This window comes from Spinacia oleracea, chromosome 3 (genome assembly GCF_020520425.1).
Source record: "Spinacia oleracea cultivar Varoflay chromosome 3, BTI_SOV_V1, whole genome shotgun sequence".
Taxonomy (NCBI): Eukaryota; Viridiplantae; Streptophyta; class Magnoliopsida; order Caryophyllales; family Amaranthaceae; genus Spinacia; species Spinacia oleracea.
The window spans coordinates 155,299,696-155,306,977 of record NC_079489.1 but is presented as its reverse complement, the minus strand read 5'-3'; positions in this window follow the sequence as shown (position 1 = coordinate 155,306,977).

Below are 7,282 nucleotides of genomic sequence, written 5' to 3'. Positions count from 1 at the left end.
TTTTTTAATATTGTTTGTTCTTTCTTGTCTATTTGTTTGTTTATAATAATCATATGGTTAATGACCATAATTAAACTCTTCATTAATATTTTATTATTTTTTTTTTGTATTATTTGTTCTTTCTTGTTGTACTGTTTGTTCTTTCTTGTTATTTTTTAAATTCATTCATCAAACTTATTGTTGTATTGTTTGTTATTTCATGTTGGCTTTAAAATTCATCATAAAATTGTTCATAATTGTTGTATTGTTTGTTCTTTTTTCTGGAATTTTATGTTCTTTTTTATATTGTTTGTTATTTTTTGTTGAATTTTTTGTTATTTTTTGTTTATTTTTTTGTTCATAATAATTATCTGTTTTACTGTTTGTTCTTTCTTGTTGTATTGTTTGTTCTTTCAGGTTGGCTTTAAAATTCATAATGAAATTGTTCACTTCATTGGTCTTTTATGTTTTTACAAGCGCCTATATTGTTTATTTCCCAATAAATAAATAAATGTTCATTTCCAAAATAGTAAATGTTGATTCCAAATAAATAAATAAATGTTCATTTCCGAAATAGTAAATGTTCATTTTTGTAGTTTATTTCCAAATAAATAAATAAATGTTCATTTCCAAAATAGTAAACGTTCATTCCAAATAAATAAATAAATGTTCATTTCCGAAATAGTAAATGTTCATTTTTGTACCAGTATTTGTTCTTTCTTGTTGTATTGTTTGTTTTTTCATGTTGGCTTTAAAATTCATCATAAAATTGTTCATAATTGTTGTATTGGTTGTTCTTTTTTCTGGAATTTTATGTTCTTTTTTATATTGTTTGTTCTTTTTTGTTGAATTATTTGTTCTTTCTGGTTTATTTGTTTGTTCACAATAAATATATGGTTAATGTTCATAATGAAATTGTTCACTTCATTGGTCTTTTATGTTTTTACAAGCGCCTATATTGTTTATTTCCAAATAAATAAATAAATGTTCATTTCCAAAATAGTAAATGTTCATTCCAAATAACTAAATAAATGTTCTTTTTCGAAATAGTAAATGTTCATTTTTGTAGTTTATTTCCAAATAAATAAATAAATGTTCATTTCCAGAATAGTCAATGTTCATTCCAAATAAATAAATAAATGTTCATTTCCGAAATAGTAAATGTTCATTTTTGTATCAGTATATTAATGTTCATTTTAAACAACACAAAACGAAATCGTTTTGGATGGGGGTACAGCCAGCTTTGGCTGTACCCGGGTATAGCCAAAAATTTGCGGGTTTGGGCAACCCAAAAATGTAAATTTAGTTATAAAATTGATTTGGGCTGAAAATGGTCCGAAAAATCCGTCCGACGCAAAGTAGTGGATTTTGAGCGCAAAAAACCGATCGTGATTTTGACATGACCCGACAAAATGGGCTGAAATATATGGGGTTGTGGCCCGGTGCAAACCCGTTTGGCCTGCTTTTGACCAGGTATAGTCTCAAATATTAATACTTGTTAAGGTTCAACAAAAATCCAAAAAGCGAAACTGAATCCTAATAATCTGAACCGAATATGCGGGTAATCGAAACAAAATTTTAGGTTTAAGGTCACCGTTTTTTTAAGTTGTAAAAGCCCAAATAGAACAAGCGGGTAATCAAACCGAAACGAGTATCACTTCCATTAAATTATCGAATATCTTTCACTCTTTCATCTATATTTTATATCAGGTTACCAATGGCAGATGTTCTACAAAATTTCTTTTTAGAACGGATCTATTAACCGGTGATCCAAAAACATGATCTAGATCCAGATCCTATCCATCAGAAACGGAACCGGATTTGGATCCGTTGGGTCCAAAATTTGAATATCCAGATCATGTAAAACGGAACTGGATCCACCAGGATCTAGGATCCATCGCCATCTCTGCTATTCCTCCTTTTCACCAATATGTACTTCGTACACGCTAATATTAAATGAATCTAGCTAGTTTTAACCCCATGCGTTACCTAATTTTTCACAAGCGAAATGACGATGTATCATGTCATGCGCACACATGCATATATTACTCAATTTACTATCACAAAAAATGTTATCAATGTTCGAAATCATGACCTCTCATTAAAAATGTAAAGTTTTAACCATATCTACAATGATATGACTCTAAAGTAATGAAATAAAAAATAAAAAACATTCTTGTAAATATTTCATAGTTATTATTGATCGTACGTATTTCAAGAGAGAAGTTAACATCATTTAAAATTATTGGAGCTCTAGAAGCATGAAATTGGTGGAGGAAAAAGTACTTGAAAAAAGAAAAGAAAATAAGAAGAGGTATTTAAGGAGAGACATGTTGCACTCTAGATTTCTTACAAATTTTTTTGGAAGGGAAATAAATAAATTTGAGGAAGATGCCAAAAATATACCCTTGGAACATTTTTTATTTTTCATTTGTTTTTGATTGGTTGCGAATGAGGCATAAGAGGACAATACAAGATACAAATCAGGGTGGAGAGTTGTTAGGTTATGATACATATGACATTACATAAATCATGCGGAAACAACCATTAACCCAGGACAACATATTATTTACACATAATCATTTAGCATAGTTTAGATGCATACTCTTTGTTGCGTGCCTTCCCTAGCTGCGCCCGAACCGAACAAGAACAAGTCTTTAGGACTCCAAGTGTCGTCCCTCCGTAGATAGTCCACAGCACGTCCGGATCCGCCTTAAGATTGACCAACTAGAATCGCCCTTAAGGTTCTAATATTTTCGGTTAGGTAGGCAAGAATATTGGCTGATTTTTCTGCTTAAAAATCTTAGTTTTGAATACTTGAAACTCGTGTGTAAATAATGACCCCTAGGCCTTTATTTATAGAGTTATGGAAAAGGAATCGCAATCCTAGTAAGATACGAATTAATTGAAATTAGAATCCTACATGAATTCTATTTAATTAATTTATCTAATTAGGAATAGGAATTTAATCATACACTAACTCTTGCAGTTTTAGGAATCACGCATGAGCACAAACTCACACACACACACGGCAGCCACTAGGGCTGCCCATGCGCATGCGAGCAGCAGCCCATGCAGCGCGGCCCACGCATCCGTGGCCTTGGCGCGCGCTGGGCTTGTGGCGTGCGTGCTTGCTGGGCGATGGCCCGGCTTCGTGCTGGGCCTTCGTCCGGCAGGCCTCGTCCGATGCTAATTCGTACGATACGCTTCCGATTAAATTTCCATTTCCGGAATCTATTTCCGATACGAACAATATTTAATATTTCCGATTCCGGAATTAATTTCCGTTTCGAACAAATATTTAATATTTCCGTTTCCGGAATTATTTTCCGATTCCGGTAATATTTCCGATTCCGACAATATTTCCGTTTCCGGCAATATTTCCGATTCTGGTAATATTTCCATTTCCAATAATATTTTCCGATACGTACCATGTTTCCGTTTCCGGCAACATCTACGACTTGGATAATATTCATATTTCCGATACGATCCATATTTCCGTTTCCGGCAATATCATCGTTTCCGGAGTATTCATTTCTTGCCTATGACGATCTTAGCTCCCACTGAAACCAAGATCCGTCGGTTCCGAATATTCATAGATGGAGTATTTAATGCCATTAAATACTTGATCCGTTTACGTGCTATTTGTGTGACCCTACGGGTTCAGTCAAGAGTAAGCTGTGGATTAATATCATTAATTCCACTTGAACTGAAGCGGCCTCTAGCTAGGCATTCAGCTCACTTCATCTCACTGAATTATTAACTTGTTAATTAATACTGAACCGCATTTATTAGACTTAACATAGAATGCATACTTGGACCAAGGGCATTATTTCCTTCAGTCTCCCACTTGTCCTTAGGGACAAGTGTGCATTTCCTAATTCCTTTGTCGCTCGATGCTTGCTCTTGAACATAAGGTAAGAGTTGTCATCCTTATTATGTCCAGAGGTGTTCCTCGGTTTCAGAGTTCAACTGATCAAATAAACAGATAATCATAGCCTATGATTCATCCGAGCACGGCCATGCATTTCACAGTTTCTAGCTCTCCGAGTGGCCTTGTACAACTTTTAAGCATCTCTTCCCGATTTATGGGAGGACAATCCCAATCTTGCGATCTTGAGATTAGACTTCGTTTGATAGGTGATTACCTGAGCGTTGCCTTTATAGCCTCCTTTTACGGTGCGACGGTTGGTCAACGTCAAAGCAACCAGTTCTCAAACAAGTAATCTCAAATCACTCAGGTATTGAGGATTTAGTGTCTAATAATTTAATGAAATTTACTTATGACAGACTTTCATCTCTTACAGTAAAGTTTCATAGGTCTTGTCCGATACTAGTCTTCCCAAAGTAAGTATCTATGCAAATGATTATGACATTGCCATGTCCACATAGTTCAAGAAACAGAACTACTAGTCATCTTGCATTCTAATCGTCTAACGTTTTCTATGCGTCCAATTTTATAGAAAACTCCGATTAGGGACCATTTTCAACCTTTGACATTCAAGTTCACTTGATAGACATTTCTTAGTCACAGGACTGGTCCTGACAGTCTATCTTGAATATATCGTCAAATTTGAAGGGACTCATCATTTAATACTAAACCAAGATTAAATGGAATATGAAAATACATTTCATATATGATAAACGTTCAACCCCAATGTTTTATAACCATGGGCCTCAAACCCATCTTCTAAAACAATTCATGGAATTCAAAGCTATGCTTGATTTCCAGTGCTACAATGTGAGTGTTGCTTCTCACTTGTTGCATAGGTTTAGTTATCATGCTTTGCCAATCTTAATATCCTTTTCATCGAATGTTCTTCGAGATATGATGATAAGATCTTTTCGAGTTTGTTTATTATGTGATCTAGTCTTTCTTACTTTGATGGTGGTTTTACTCACTTTGCAATGAAGAACCATCAAGTTAGCAGACGTTTTTCTTGCTTCAAGAGTGGTTCTACGCATTTTTCAATGAAGAACCATCAAGCCAGCAGATAGGTGATCTACCCAAGTTCAGTGAAGAACTTTAAACAACCCTGTTTTATTGCTTCTTAGGCAATAATTACTTTTACTTCAACTGTATAGGTTGCTAGTGATGCTTTGTTTGGATTTACCTATCCAAGCAGTTCATAGATATGTGGAAGACTCTCCAACTATATCTTAGAACATAGAAATTATTATTTTAATTTCCCACGCAACAACTCATGGTCTCCAATCCATGTTGCCATTTCAAAACACGATGCTCTATAGCTCGTCCTTATCAATGGTTAACTCCAAAGGGTCTTGCTTGATCCTTTGCCAGTGTTTATGCGTGTAGCATCAATATTTAGCGTATCTTTATTTCCTTGAATCAAGAACTATTCCTGTGTACCTTTTCAAGTACCATAAGTATTCTTGATCTCAATCTAGTTGATCTTCACTTAGATCAATAGAGATTGGTATATGTTCGTCATGCCTAAAGTTATACGATACGTTTTTGGCGATCCTCATATTATATCATACATGATAAATTCTTTTGCAGAATAATTCCCAATTGAATTCTATTCATGTAACTTTAGCTTATCTAGTTTCAGTAGATACTAAATCCAGCTTAATTCTTTGACATATAATATAGGTTAAGAATCTTATTTAGATCCTTTGATGTTTAACTTAGTAAATGCTTATACATAGTTCAAACATCCTTTACTTAGATTTATTCACATGGGTCGAATATCTCCAATGGAGACTTTCGTGTTTGATTTAGTAAATGCCATTACTTAATCCAAAACAATATCATAAGATTTTTGTAAATAGATCTTAATACCCAGTATGTACTAAGTTTCGCCTTGGTCTGTCATTGATGAATAATCTCAAATCTAAGTATTTAGCATTTGAATGTTATTTCATAACAGAGAGATATGTGTGTGATACACATAGGACCAAATAAGTTTTTATGTACTCCCACTAAACTTCTTATATATCTATAAGAATCATGTACATTTTATGAAACTAAAATACTTATTAGCTTCACTAAAATACATTTCTAATTCCCAATTGCTTGCTTAAATCTGGACTTAGATTTCATAAGCTAGCTTTCTTTTTCAAGCATTTATTTGGATCCACAAATCCTATGACATACCATGTACATAGTTTATTCCAACATTTGATTGAGGAATACGTTTTGTCATCCAATTGCTATATGTACCAATATGCAATCATTGCTTGAATTATAGACTTGAGCATTACGATTATGCATGAGGTTTCAACACAATTCACACCATGAATTTGCTTGTAACCTTTAGCAACTAATCTAGCTTTGTGTGTGAACACAATTCCATGTTTGATGGTTTTTATCCTTAAAACAAACTTGCAACCAATAGGTGTGAAACTATTCTTGCAAATCAACAAAATTTCAATTTTGTCATCAAAACATTGAGTATGTTTTATGGCCTCTAACCATTTAAAACATTTGAGTCTATATATGGCCTCTAACCATTTTAGGGAATCTAGGTTTCGTCATAGCTTTCTTACAAGTCACAAACTCATTAATCTACATGATAATAGTTTGACTGCAAGTTGTAGGTTTCTTCACTATTTAATAGAAGAATCTCATAGTTTCATTGACCTGATCTCTATGTTTCTTTACTATCTAATAGAAGAATCTCATAGTTTCAGTGACTTGAATTCTATGCCTACTTGGGTATAGAACATCAAACATTAGAATATCAATAACCACTTAAAGTCCTTTGAATATTCTGTTCTCCTTGAAGCACTTGTAAAGTCTTCTAAGAGATGTCTATTCTTTAAAGCCACTTCTAAAGTCTTAAAGAATAAGTTCGGATTTTCTGAAGCACTTCGAAAAGCCTCCGGAATGTCCGTTTTATGTTTGTTGTTCGCCTCGAAAACTTTCGAGGTCTATTTTCTCCCACTTGTCATTTTGGAAACGAATCTCCAAAAGGACATTATTTCGAGCAAACAAACATTATGTTCTCAAAAATTTGTGGTAGAAACAATACCCTTGTGTCTCATTTGAATAAATCACAATGAAACATATATCTATACTTGGGCCTTAGTTTGTTGAATAACAAACACTAAGCTCCCACTGAGTTTAGGAACTCTTTAGATATATATTATGAAAAGATATTCTGAAATTACTTTTCAATAGCTTTGACGAAATTGGTTTAGTTTGGTGGTAGTTGAGCATTTTGTTTTAGAAATTATAGGAAAAGTCTTTATGATCCGTCATTGATCGAATCAAGTACTAATTGACTTCGATTATTCCAACTAAGATATGCCATATCTTATGGACCTAGATTGTGAAATT